At 43.6% G+C, this 14,813-nt stretch overlaps 1 protein-coding gene across 5 annotated transcripts in view; it reads left to right on the forward strand.

Moving 5' to 3' along the window:
* The window catches only part of zfhx3b (zinc finger homeobox 3b), a 151,249-nt gene that overhangs the window by 45,278 nt on the left and 91,158 nt on the right, over nucleotides 1-14,813 (forward strand). The window lies entirely within an intron of this gene.

A 14,813-nucleotide genomic window follows, 5' to 3' on the forward strand; every position in this document is an offset into this window, starting at 1 on the left:
CTTGCCTCCATGCGAACGTGTTTTTCTTTCTGTGTCTGTGTGAAAGGAGGGAAGCACAAATGTGGGTAAGCAAGTTGGCTCATGCACCCATGAATGAGTTGATCTTTTGTTGTCGCCTTATGTCTTAGGTGTAATGTTGTTGTCTTTTTGTCTTATACTTTTATGGCTTCTTTCTCTTTCTCTCCCTGCATATATTAATAGTGTGTATGTGTCAAATATATGCTTGTATATGTGTATTGTGTATAACTGTCTGTTTGTGTTGTTCTAATTGTCACTGGCATGTGTAAGCACACTCAGCTATGTCCACCACGCTGGTGTAACGCTACTGAGAGAATCCATTCACAACATTGCAGCGTATCTGTCTGCTATTTAGTCTAACATACATGCATTTGACCTTTACACATGAGTGCTTGTGAGTAAAATATTCTCTCATCACATGGAGGATTGAATGGAGTCAGCTAAGCACCCAGCGTTAAGATTCAAAGTGCTTTGAATGTGATCGCTCAGCTTTCTGTTTCCCTTAGTATTCTGATAGCACTCTTCCTAACGCTAGACCTTGTTTATCTTGTTTGCTGGCATGCACTTTCAATGTCAAAACAATGACATCATTAATTAAATGTGTATTAAATGTCCCATTCTCAAGGCAGTGTGGAATCTGCCGCCACTGACTGAGGTTTACTTTCCTATGAAAAAACAAATAATCTTAGGGGTTTTTATTCCTTTATTCCTTCCTACATATATGTTTAGCCTTATTAGCCTTATGTGGGAGACAACTCTGGTCCTTTTTCACTCGTTCCCCAAACTCTTACATTTTGATGTAATGTACCTCTTATTTGTATTTGTATGCATATTCGCATGGGTGCATGGGTGCACCAGGGCAAAGTAAACAATGTAACCAAATGAAGTTTTCACTTAAAATTTCACTTCAAATAGCAACACCAATCAGAAGCCACTTGTAAGACCCATTTTTTCCTACCCCATATATACTCAACAGTCTTTGTCCCCTTTGCATGCACTCCCTCCAACATGCTGAATTAATAAATGTTATGTGTCATAAACCAGTGTTATTGCTGCTGTTCACATACCTCTTTTTTTTTCTTCGTCAGGCATCTTTCTTTAGCTTGAGCCCCTCGATTTTGAAGATAATTAATTGTTAATGGAAATACTTGTTAAACTGGGTAGTTATGTAGTCCCCTCATTCTTTGCTCTGTCCATTTGTTTTTCCTTTTTTTTTGTAGTCATCTTTTTGCACCACCTCAACACTTCATTGTGACTTATGGAAAATAAGAGCAGGATGTATCATCTATAAAAGCCCACAACAAAATCTCTAACAGATTTTTCCCCCCCACACTCATTAACCCCTTTTGTCACTTTGCACACCATTTTCATTTCTTTTTAAGCGCCCTGCCTCCATGTGGTGTGTGTGTGTGTTTGGAGTTATCCCATACATCTAAAGCTTGGTGGAGAATATTTAATATTCAAGTATAAATCTCTAGGGTACACGGGTGGAGTGGCGGAAAACTGGAGCTTTGGCTTCTTCAATATGCTTATGCATGCATGCATCGCAGTTGATGCAGACCTACAAATCTTCATGCACTGAAGATGTGTGCCTGTCCTCTGAGGAATGTGTGGGTTCTCTTACAGTCTTTGACCTTCAGCCTCTGCGATCACGTGACAAAAATTCCACTCAAACACACACACGCACACATAAGGGTACATACAGTATGCTTGCTGGCGCTCAGCTACTTTTTTATCTCCTTGCTCAGAAATAGATCCTAACCACTTAAAACCTGTAATAATACCCACAAGCCCACAGATAAGAAAGCCAAAAGATAAATGACAGCAATCAATGTCCATTTAAATTGTCACTTTTTTAAAAAACTATTGATGCCTTTAAAAAAGAAAAAAAAGGATTCTTAACCATGAATACATGAATATATGTAATATGGGTGCTACAGGGTTTCTTGACATTAGCATTACTTAGTTGGGCTACACTGTGCTCAGCAAGCTGCCCAGCTGGGGCCCAGATGTGGCAGCCATGTCATGCAGAGCTGTGAGGCAGAAGATAAGAGGCCGATGGTAGGCCTGCTTCTTGGTCTCTGGTCTGTTCTACAGCAGTTCAACTAGATGTTGCGGTCGGTGCGATCTGAACTTTGACAGCCCATGTCATGCTTAATGCCTCACTTCCCAAATACAGCTCAGTGAGCCTGATTTATATCTACCAGGTGCTACAGTGTGCAAGCAACTCTGAGATGAGAGGAGGCATGTGGCCATTTCATTAGGAAAGATGAACAAGGGCTGCAGTGTATATGCGGGGATGAGGGGCAAGGGGCTGGTCTTTCTCAAATATAGCTCCACAGCACTGTAGCTGTCACAACACTCAGACCAGGCCAGGCGAGGACAGGAAGAAGAGGAACTTATTAACACACTCCACATTTCTTAAAATATCACTCCAGTTTTTGCTTCTCCCTCTCCCTCTCATTTGTCTGTTTCCTCTGTCTCTTCCCTGTCCCCACGGGGGTAGGATATTTTAATGTCCTGTTACCACTGAGCATCTGCAACCTCAGCACCAAGTGAATGGACACTTGTGCAGTAGATAGCAGCATGCCAGGTTTTGGTTCAAGCACTGTTCTATCACAGTTCAGATCATTTGTTAATTTTATTTCAGTAAGCTTTGTCTTTACTCCTTCTTCATCTTCGTAGCTTCAAACAGAGGGTTAATTTTACCACCCAATCCTTGCGTCTTTGGGTGACACACACATACAGCTTCTTGCTATTCCAATGGCAGTAGCTTTCCCTCATGTCAGATAAGTCTCCCAACATACACTGGGTTCAGATTTAGTGCATATGAGCACTTATTACTATTGCAGAAGGAATTGTTGTCTTTTAGTCACATTTTGCCTGTTTATTTCCTGACAAACTGAAGTGTTTCTCTTCACACAAGGGCCCTCTGAACACTGTGGTCGGCTCCGTCAGTGCTCAGCGTTGCTACAGAAATGCTGTTTGATGTTCCCTGCACACTACAGAGTCAAGTGCTGAGGTGTCTTTCGGCATTGCCCTCCAGGCCACCTTGTTATACACTTAACAAGTTGTTTTTCTTTTGTTTTTTTCCCTTCCCTTTTCCTCTGTTGACAGTTCCTCATCACAGCTTTACTCAGAAGAAATGCACATCACCATGCAAGGTTTACCTTGGAAGTTGTCCTTGTAAACTGTAGGGCAAGCTCTGCTCTTCTTTTAACATTATGATTACATCTAGATCTGATTAATGAGTGTTTTGTTTGTAAACTGGCAGTGTAAAGATTAGACATCTCATCAGCATGGAAACCCTGCTCAGTGGGTTCATCTTCCTTTTATTTGTTTTTTTGGGGGGGTTTGAAATGCTGAAAGATTTTGCTGCTGTATGCAGTGGAATTTAAAATGCACACTGGTGAGTGGATTTTCTTTTGTTGGGAATTCTACTTGTCAGATTCTCCCCCGCTTTGATTGATCCAGGTTAGCCACACAGCCCACTGAAGACGTGACACATGCGGTGACTAAGCATGAGGACTAACGGTGGATCAGTCAGTTTGTTCATTAGAGCATGGTACGTTCTAATCTTGCATTCATAGCGGGCTTGTTATTACGCTCTTTTATTACGCTCTGAAATATAAAAGTCTTTGTTGCTTTGATAATATTGTCTGCTGCATTGAAACATTTCTTGTCCACTTCCCCTTTTAAAACACAGGGCGCATTATTCTTTTAACTTAATCAACCCTCATAATTCAGTAGGGAATGGGGCAATAGAATTCAGTTTTCCCTTGAGGTTTATTGTTTAAAACGCGTGCAGTTCTTTCCCAGGATAAGGGCTTCAGCTAAGCGGAGAGGAATTTGGGCCAGGCCTCATAAAAAAAAAAAAGAGAAAAAAAGTATTTGTGTACCAGAAAGATTTTCGCTTTTCCTTTCTAAATCTTTGTCATTAATGACTTTAGCAAATGTGAAGTGGGGAGTGAATGGTTCAGCTGTGCAAGGTCTTCAAAGCAACCCTCTAATTATTTATCCAGGATATCCTACTCTAGAATTAGAGGCCAGGTCGCCATTGGCTTTCATGCCTTTTTTTCTGCAAAGAAATAATTTCCACAGAATGGTTTCACTGGGACACTCTTTAATCCCTGCTTTGTGTGTGTGTGTGTGTGTGTGTGTGTGTGTGTGTGTGTGTGTGTGTGTGTGTGTGTGCGTGCGCGCGTGCGCGTGTGTGCTTACACATGATATGGTATATGCACATACAAGCTTATGCGAATGGGACTGCAGTTCTTCTCAGTATGAGGTGTGTAAAAGAGATAGTAAGTTTCCATTTTCCACACATAACGCTGCATGACTTTCCACGTCTCTGCTCTCACCCCAGACAGCTTTCACCCACATTACTCGGGTTTCCTGGTCATTTGGCCTTCACATGCCTTCTAAAAGGGATCTTATCACCCTGCTCAGGTTTAGATACTTAACCGAACACTGGCCTCTAACTCGCAGGCTTGTGGCACTGGCTCTGTGTTTTACTTCTGGGCCTTTGTGTCATTTAACTCAACTGCTCATAGTCTTGCTCACTGTTTAATGTCCTACCTTAGCCTTAATACTTACCAATATTTTAGCGGAATATTACACATTTGCTGTTTCTCCTCTACATTTTATTTCTTTAAAAAAAGCATCTTTACATCATATATTCATACCTTCTAAATTACCTTAAGTATTTTTGAGCGTGTTGCTTTAAGAATGCTTAGCGAACAGATATTTGTCTAATTCCAGGTGCTGGTGAAGCCTGTGTTTTACCAGGTGCAGGACTGGGTCATTACTAAGGTATTTGTTTTCCAGATTAGACAGAAAGACCCAGCATTATAGACATGTCATACCTTTCCCCGACCTGTCTGTCAGGGCGTGATCCTCGCATAGAGTCTGAGTCCTGTGCTCACCTGCATGCTTTGCCTTCAAAGTAACACCAGCCTGATGTCCCTTAGACTAGATCCCAGAGCTGCCGGGTTGTTCTAGGGGGCTAGATCCCTTTTCTCCTCTCTCAGTCAACAGAGGCTCAGTATGCTGATCAGTGTCAGCTCTCCTTAATGGATGCAGAAGTAGTGGTAATGACAACTCCCTGTCCGCCCCAATCCCTCCAATCCCTCAGGTTTTAGATGGCAGGGTAAAAGAGCAGAGCTGAGTGGGTTGGAAGGTGTGTGTATGCGTGCACATGCCTATGTATACGTTTATGTGTGCGTCTGTGTGTGTGGGAAGGTTCATATTAAGCCACAGCACATGGTGGATGAACATTTACATAAAGCCCCACAATTGTGATAATAAACCATTTTATCATTGGGTCCCAATCAATAATGTGGCTTCTTAAGGTTTAATATTTCAATGGTATTGATCACTTTAACAAGTCTGTTTGTGGTTTCCTTAGTTGAAAGCTGCAAGAAGGTGTGTCTTCACACATTTGTGCATACTGTATGTGGACCACATCTCTGTAAAGCACCATGCAATGACAGATAACATTTCCACCGCTGAAGAATGGCACTGATAAAGTATTTTACAGTTTGCTCAGCCTTGCAGTCTATTCACAACATTTAGTTGTGCTCACTGGTTCTCTTAGCTTCTACTACCCTAATCCTGGTACCGTAGAACAAATGAAATGGAGTGAGTGCACACAGAAGCTTTGAAAGCACTGTAGTTTGCAGATTTCACTTCCATCCTCTCTTTAGAGACCGTCTGCTTCCCGCAGATATAAATAGGGGAAGATTTGATAATTAGTAGAAATGAAGGTCCGGGGGCTCAAAGACTTTGATCAGCACATTTCCCCCTTGTCCCTGACCTTTCAGTGGACACGTGTCTTTAGCTCTCTCGCTTTCTCCCTCTCTCTTTCTCTCTGTTGTGCTAAACTGCAGGAAACGCAGTTGTACATCTGCAAATATCTATCTGGGGCATTCCTTTTTGTTTTTTTTAACTTGCATCGTCCCCAATCTGATCAGCGTGTACTTCTCTGATTGATTAAACCCTGAAAGACCACTGCACAAAGTGTTATCTGTCCTTTCAGCTTTTCTGCATTCCACACTATGGGAAAGTCAGATCGGCGTGCCAAAGTATGTGAGGTTGCATTTCAGACTGTTACAAATCATTCAATATCCATGTCTGTTAGTCTAAAATTGAGCAGAAATGGATAATGTATATCAAACTTATCAGATAACTGTTTGGAAGATACAGCTGCAGAGTTTCACTCTGTCTCATTCTCACAGTCTTTCTTGCGATTTTAAAGACACCCTATTGCTCTGCACACTGGGTTGCCTGGGGGTGAACATTAGTTTGTGCCCAATAGCCCTTCTCTTATTATACATCAATATCTTAATTCCAAGGATAATTTATGCGCTTATAAATTACAAAGCTTTCTTAACAAACCACGTGGGACATAACAGGAAAATAATGCAGTGCAGCCTTTCAAAATGAAGAATGATTTTGTTGCCGTAGGAAGTAGTTGCTTTTGCAGTAATTATAATATTTCCCGTTCACTCTGTGGACTTAATGGCTGTTGTATTATTTGCATCACCTTGTCGTCTAAAATTCCATTGTACCTTGCCACTTTTTCTATCCCCCCCAAAAAAGAAAAATACTAAAATGTTTCTAACGCCATGAAAATTTTATCTACCGTTGCTTTCTCTTCCCTTGCACAGAGGTTTGAATGAAATGATTCTTATACATTTGTACTCCGAGTGTACCAGAGAAGCTCCCCTCCCCATGCTGGTTGCTAATTGGTGGGAGACTGGGAGCTTCCTGCTGTGTGTTCGCTGCTTCTTTGCTTTGCCACCCCACCAGGTCTTTCACTATCGCTCTGCAGAACCCAGTAATTAACCCACAGCTAATTAACTACTTCTAATTACACCAGCATGCTGTTTCTATCACACCCTCCAAAACTGAGGAAACACTCTAGTGCCATGTGTAAATCCCCACTGAGGGGTTTTGGAATTTAGCTGAGCTCAAGTCTGATCATTTAATCAGACTGCCCTGTGTATGATCAACATACCGTTCTGTCCTGTGATTTGTCTTAAATAACTTTTCTTCCGCTCTGCAACATGGAATGGATTAGCACGATTTGATGGTGTTGCATAAAGGGTAAAATCATTTTCAAGGTTCTATTTCAGGTCTATTAACAAAGGAGGCAATTGATACTACAAACAAATCAATTTTGCCTTCACTGGCCAGTTTTGCTAGTGCAAAATGATTACTAAAATTGAGTACTGTGAAACTAAAACAATCAGCACATCACCTCCTGGGTATTTGAGTTTGCTCATATTGTAATCAGCAAGGATTATTTTGGCTGTAACTTATACGTTTGTTCCAGCATTAGATTAACGCATAAAGTACACAAAAAGAACCACAGTAATAAAATCTGTGAGTTGTAAGCCTTGTCTAGCTGCATGCGTGACAGATCTACATGCCTCAGTTCTGCTGCCTTTGAGAAATACCTCCCAGACAGGCCAGTGATCAGCCTCCCTTACTCTCACACACTGATGTAAACACACAGCACTGTTCTTCCCTGCCTTAGACTCAGCACAGCCATGGCTATTTCTGTTAGACAGACTGATAGCTCCTACTGAAGATCATTGATTTTACGGGAAGCCCTGTTTACAGGCCGAGTGCCATCGACCTGAGGTGACTTTTTGCCTCCTGCAGTTGGAGCAGTACTGGAGCACCTTTATGTCTGCATTAGCACAGGAGTAGACTGAATATTTACAGCACATAATAAATTACTGTGTTTCATTGTTAATTGTTGCTAATTGAGTTAAAGTGATGGGGATCAAGGAAACCAAGACTTCACCTCCACAGAGTTAACAACAAGTATTGACTGTTGATGTTCACAGTGACAGAAAGTAATCTTGGATTTTTTTTTTAAATAAAGAATGACTAAAGTATAAGAGGTATATTTATGTATTTGTTTATATTTAATGATGATTGGATCTTCTTGCTATGACAGTGTTAACCACTGCACCACAATGCTGCTCTACTGATAATGCCATGTATTTATTTCTTCTTGGTACCATGCAGTTAAGCTTCCTGTGACACCATATCAGTCATAAACTCACATCTGTTAGGATGCCTGGGTCGTTGACCCAGGGTTTTTGAGTTTACGATATTATTTATACTGTCTAGTTTTTGGTTTTTTTGAGTTCTGTCTTATGGCTTATGTCTCTGTCTTCTTTAGTTGCTCTGTCTCCCCTATCACCTGCATCCCCTTGTCTAGTTCGCGTCTATGTGTATCTTAAGTTCCTATATCCCCTTGTTCAGTCAGTGTTTGTGTCTGCCCTGTTCACACGTCTCTGTTCCCTTTGTAGTGCCTGCATATGAGTCTGTGTCTTTGTTCAGTCTGTGTTATGTGTTTCCTGTTTTACTTTGAAAGTCCATGTCTGATGTTAATGTGTCGGGTTTTGCTTCCTCTTGTCTCGTTAGGCCTGATTTGCCCCAGCTGTGTTTCCCTCCTGTTACCCATTCCCTGATTGCTCCCTCTGTGTATTTAAGCCCAGTGTGTCTCTGTGTCTGTGTCGCGATCTACCGTTTTCTTAGCTGTGTGTTCTGGCATTTCTCTAGTTTAAGTTTGTGTTGAGTTTTTTTTAGTTTTGTTATATTTTGAGTATTAAATTAAAGCCTTTTTGAGTTCACGTCTGTCTCCGGAGTCTGCACCTTGGGTCCTATTCCTGCCTGCACACAGCCACACCTAACAGAAGATCGCGACCAGAACATGGACCCTGCAGACTCCTTTTTCTTTGAGTTCAACGGCGAGATGGAGCGGCTGGTGCGCCTGCTCGACCGCATCGCCCAGTCCCCGGATTTAAGGACCATGGCAGTGGGGCTGAGCGCGGTGGAGGCCATCATTCGGCATAATCCCCGGCTTAGCCAGTTTGCTAGAGACACTGAGTTGGGGAACACCATTACTGCCTGGAGAGAGCAAGTCAGGGCTAGTGAGCTTGCTCTCTCCCTCACTACATCTTCCCCACCGCTGCCGCAGGACAACGCACACTCTGCTTCATCGCCACTGCAGGCTTCCTCCCCTTCCTCACGCCAGCTGGGACCTTGTTCGCCTGTCCGTTCGCCTGCCTTTTTCCTGCCGGCTGTGTGGTCGGAGGATGAGGAGGAGGTCTCCGTTTCTCCACTGGTTCCTGTTCCCTCGTCTAAAAGGAAGCGACGCCACCGTCGCTCCTCTCCTCGGTCATCCGTTCAGCCACCTGTCTCCGCTGGAGGGTCCGAGGAACCGCTTCAGCCACCTGTCTCCGCTGGAGGGTCCGAGGGATCGCTTCAGCCACCTGTCTCCGCTGGAGGGTCCGAGGGGCCCGTTCAGCCTCCTGTCTCCGCTGGAGGGTCCGAGGGACCCGTTCAGCCTCCTGTCTCCGCTGGAGGGTCCGAGGAATCGCTTCAGCCGTCTCTTCCTGCTGGAGGGCCCGAGGAGCCTGTTCAGCCTCACGCCACGTCAGCTGGAGGGCCCGAGGAGCCCGTTCAGCCGTCTGCCACGTCAGCTGGAGGGCCCGAGGAGCCCGTTCAGCCGTCTGCCTCTGCTACGCCTGGTCCGGCTTCTGCCTCTGCAGCTCCGCCTGGTCCAGTCTCCGAGTGTTCAGCTTCGTCTGCTCCTGAGGTCTCCATGCTGTCTGTTCCTGCACGTCCTGTCCGTCCTGCACGTCCTGTCCGTCCTGTCCGGCCTGCTCGTCCTGCACGTCCTGTCCGGCCGATGACTGGACGTCATTGCCGTCATGGACAGCCCCCTGAATTACGCCGCCGTCGGTGCTTCCCGCCCGGCCGGCCTCCTGACCTGCTCCGCCGCCGTCGGTGCTTCCCGCCCGGCCGGCCTCCTGAACTGTTTTCTGGGCTCTTGGACCATCAGCCTCCGGGCCGCCCCCCTGACCTACCCGGGTTTGGACTGTTGTGCCGTCAGCCTCCGGGCCGGCCCCCTGAACTTTTTTGAGACTATTGCCTGGGCCTCTGCGCTTTTCGTGAGCTCTTTTGTTTGTTTGCTTTTGGACTTTGCCTGGGCCTTGGTGCTGTTGTTTTGGACTTTGTTCCTGTTTTTTTTTTTTTTTTTTTTGTTCTGTTGCAGTGTTTGCATTTTTTATTTTTTTTATTTTTTTATTTTTTTTTTGTTGTTGTTGTTTCTGGCTCCTTGTTTGGTTTGTTTCGGGCCCTCCATCCTGTTTCCCCCGCCGCCCACCCTGGTTGGGTTGTTTTTGTTTTTTGTTTTTTGATTTTGATGTTTTGGTTTGGGCTGTCTGGAAGCCAGCCCTTGAGGGGGGGGTACTGTTAGGATGCCTGGGTCGTTGACCCAGGGTTTTTGAGTTTACGATATTATTTATACTGTCTAGTTTTTGGTTTCTTTGAGTTCTGTCTTATGGCTTATGTCTCTGTCTTCTTTAGTTGCTCTGTCTCCCCTATCACCTGCATCCCCTTGTCTAGTTCGCGTCTATGTGTATCTTAAGTTCCTATATCCCCTTGTTCAGTCAGTGTTTGTGTCTGCCCTGTTCACACGTCTCTGTTCCCTTTGTAGTGCCTGCATATGAGTCTGTGTCTTTGTTCAGTCTGTGTTATGTGTTTCCTGTTTTACTTTGAAAGTCCATGTCTGATGTTAATGTGTCGGGTTTTGCTTCCTCTTGTCTCGTTAGGCCTGATTTGCCCCAGCTGTGTTTCCCTCCTGTTACCCATTCCCTGATTGCTCCCTCTGTGTATTTAAGCCCAGTGTTTCTCTGTGTCTGTGTCGCGATCTACCGTTTTCTTAGCAGTGTGTTCTGTCATTTCTCTAGTTTAAGTTTGTGTTGAGTTTTTTTTAGTTTTGTTATATTTTGAGTATTAAATTAAAGCCTTTTTGAGTTCACGTCTGTCTCCGGAGTCTGCACCTTGGGTCCTATTCCTGCCTGCACACAGCCACACCTAACAACATCTTGCCTTAGTGGAGTAATAATAATAATAATAATAATAATGGATACTTTATTGATCCCCATGGGGAAATTACTTGTTTTTCTCTGCATTTGACCCATTCACTCAGCGAAGCAGTGGGCAGCCCACTAAGCAGGCGCCCGGGGAGCAGTGTGTAGGGACGGTACCTTGCTCAGGGGTACCTCAGGGTAGCCGTTAAGTGGATTCGAACCGCCGACCTTCCGATCATGGGGCGACCACTTTACCTACTGAGCTATCCCTGCCCAGTATAAGGTCTTTATATGGAAGCAAACCTGCAGTTAAAAAAACAAAATAGGAAAAAGGGGGAAGAGGAAAAAGAAAAAACACTTGTGAAGTTTTAAAAATATCAGTTCAGTCACTAAAATATAAGGGCCTTAAAACCAGACTTAAAGCCATACCAGGCATTAAAGTAGACATATGTTAAAAAGTGCAATGCATGCATGCCTTTATTGGTGATTAATTGAAACAAGCTTACAAGATAAACCCATGCGCCGCTCTGCCTGAGGACTACAATGGTTTCCCCATCAATGAGCATGTCCCTAGTGCAACATAAAAAGCCTTCCCTTGCTTTATCAATAAGAACCTTTCCTTCCCACATCTTCCTGTAACTTGCTTAGCGTTCATGCCATTGATTTTCCAATAACCGCCCCTTACCCTGCGGTGGCTAGCCAGGCTCTGTGATGGCGCAGAGACAAGACACAGACAAGGAACATCACTGATGCATGTTTGAAAATCACAACTGGTGTATTGTGTGGGGTCTTTCTTGGCAGGTTAACAAACTTGTGTGCCCTCACAACTCGTGAGTATGCGTATGTGCAGTAAGAGTAAGGGCACCCCTAAGTAGCAGTATTTACAGTTTGGATAGAGTCTGAGCTAATTCCCCAGGAAACCCTAGAGACCAGGGTCTTCTAAAGGCAAGACCAGGCCTTTGGGCAGGTGATCAGGCATGCTTATAATCAGATGCTTCTTTAGCCTTTAATTCCTGCCTCAGTTGGCCAGTAAATCCCACCTAATGAAAGGACCCATATCTTAAAACTTATCTCATTTTGCATCCCTACAAAATGACATCCAGACCCACTCTCTGACATTGTTCATTAAAACCAAGGCCTTTTCACAAGGTTCAGTCTTATCTGCTTTGTGGTTGGGAGGGGGTCGAGCATAACCTTTTTTTTTTTTTTTTCGCCACAGAGAAAATAGAAGAGCAAGGAGACTCTGGCATAAAGTCTTTGATGGCAGGTGGCAGTAGGGGGTGAATGCTGCAGTTAGGATCTGTGCATCATCATGCTTTCCCTGAGATCAGCTCAGGAATCCAGCCTTTTCTTCCCTGTGATTATCTCTTATTGTCAACTAAGGCTTGTTTTGGCTGCGCACAGCCTGCTTATTGTCAACTCAGTGGACCCATATTCAGAATTAAAAGGCAAAACAGGGGCAGACGCCATGACAGAATCACTTTTTGTAATGCCAGTATTCAAAAGGCAATTTTTTTTGTTTCTAAATATTGCAATGTATAACAGTACATAAAGGTAACTTGTAAATAATAACAGTACTAGTCATCTCTAGTGGTCTACTCCCTCATTTTTATTTGTGGTTATTAACACAATCAGCACACAAAGACACCAGCCTCCTCCACTTCCCCTCTACTTTGACCGCGTCTCTTTGTCTCCAGGACTCCTTTAGTGCCTCCTAGAGATTAAAGCTTTTCCTACTTTAAACAGGTGTCGCTGAGCCAAGCAGACCTCCTAGAGACAAACAGCATTATATCAGTTGGCCCATCTGCGACTTTCCGACTCCAGACAATCCCATTGCTCATCAGTAACCACTGCAGGTTATTGAATTACACCATCTTGATTTTAAAGGGCAATTCTGTTTTCTGTAAGCACTGGACACACCAAACTATCTCGGCGCTCCAGCACTGATCAAGAGTCATTGTTTTATCCTGTCTGTTGCTAATTGCTTGAGGAATCTTGAGCAGTAATGTGAATTGATGGGTACTGTACTCACCTTTTTTAAACCCGAGGAAAAGAGGAGACTAGAGAACTTTAGAGGTCATTGTTGGCCTTATCCCAGTCTCTTCTCCCTCAAGTCTAACCCTCTGTTTTACACACTGTTGCTTGGCTAGGGTTTCTCCCTTCTTTGGGGGATCGAGGTTTACTGATCATCTAGTTTACCAAATGAAGCATGGAAGACCATTTAGAGGGACCTCCACAAAACATGAAACACATGAAGGGTAGAGCCAGGTGGGGGGGATTTGAGCCGGGCTCTTAAAAACTAGTTGTGCATGTGGTCCTAGTGTTCCCAGGCCTGGTTGAGACAGGCAGTGGAATCTGAAGGAGGGGCCTAATAGATTACAGGAACAAAGTGTGAAAAACTCCATGTTCTGACAGGACACATGGAGATGTTTTCCTATGAGACAGTCCATTTACACGAGTCACTTTTTCTCCCCCACCCCCCATTTCATTTCGTACAGTTTATCCACTTGCTTTTAGTCTGAAGAATCACTGTCTGTTTGACATGTGGCGCGTTTTTTCTTGCATTACTCTCACTGCCCTCAGTCCATTTGTGTGAAATGGCTGTTGAGCTCATAGCCTCTTATTAATGGAGCAGATAATAAATACAGACCAGTAAGGCTAGTATCCCCTCACTCAATATGGCAGCCATCGCTAAATCATGTCTGGCTGTATAAAGCAATCATGTTAATAAGCCAGCCAGTCTAATATCTTTCATTTTATATGCAAAGTAACTTAAGGGTCACTGAGGTTAGCTTTTGTTGAATGTAAACAAAATAATCAGACAGACCATGCTAGCAGAAATTTGTGTGTATTTATGGTTCTCTATTTAATTTTACTTACTGCTCACGATTGACTCTTCATTTAGCAGACCAAATACAAAATGAGGGTCCTTTATCATGACTTTTTTGTTTTGTTTTTTGCAGTTTGAGTGCACATAGGCTGGGGAGGTCTCAGGTATGTTGCACGGGAAGCAAGCCTCATCAGACATTCATGAAGAGGCAGACAGACATTATCAATCTTTCCTCTCCTTCAGTGCTTTATATGTTAGGGTGTGGGGTAGACTCCATTCTGATCGCAGCTGAAATTTGCATCCCTAAGTAAATAAGTAAATAAATCAAGTGCAAGCGGTGAATGTGCTAATCAACCAGGACATGGCAGTGAGCTCGGTGCCGGGAAACTTTGCTCATGTAATATTCAGTACTGTTGGGTTAAAGGGCAGCCCAGAGTTATTGGTTTCAGCGCGATTGCCCCCTTTAATCAATGTTGGCTGCATCCCTTTAATAAAATTATTAGCTCAGCAGTATCTTGCGCTATCATTTTATCTCTTCTGCGCTCTAAATTGCAGCCTGCGTTGAGTCTCTCAGATGCTCGGGGCATGGCCAGCTCCCGAAAGCTCAGCTCCCATTTATTATTTCAGAGGCAGAGGATGGCTGGAGTGTTTGAAACCAGGCTAAGCGTGGAGGTTATTGGATGCAAGATCTAAACACAGCTGCAGTGAAGTCCCAAACCAGCTTATGTGTTTTGGGTTCATAGAAAATACTGACTTTTATTGCTCATGTTAGCGTCCAGACAAATCTATCTCAATAATGCACATGAATTACATTCTTCTTCTATGTACACCACTGGAGGTGGAGTGGTAACAGTATTACTGTTAAGAATTTCTTTCTTTTTTTAGATACAGTTTTCCCTTTTTTTTTTCTTCTAGTTATGTAAATGTACGACATGCTGATGGGTGGCTTCTCAATGTCTAATTATCTCACAAGGAATCTATTTGATCCATTAAGTTAGACTGTTGCTGCCTTTTTTCTGACTGCAAGTTAATTAAAAACGGATGTAGGATTTGCAGAATATAAGATTAGG

This window comes from Aulonocara stuartgranti (genome assembly GCF_965226115.1).
Source record: "Aulonocara stuartgranti genome assembly, chromosome: 1".
In the NCBI taxonomy this organism is placed as follows: domain Eukaryota; kingdom Metazoa; phylum Chordata; class Actinopteri; order Cichliformes; family Cichlidae; genus Aulonocara; species Aulonocara stuartgranti.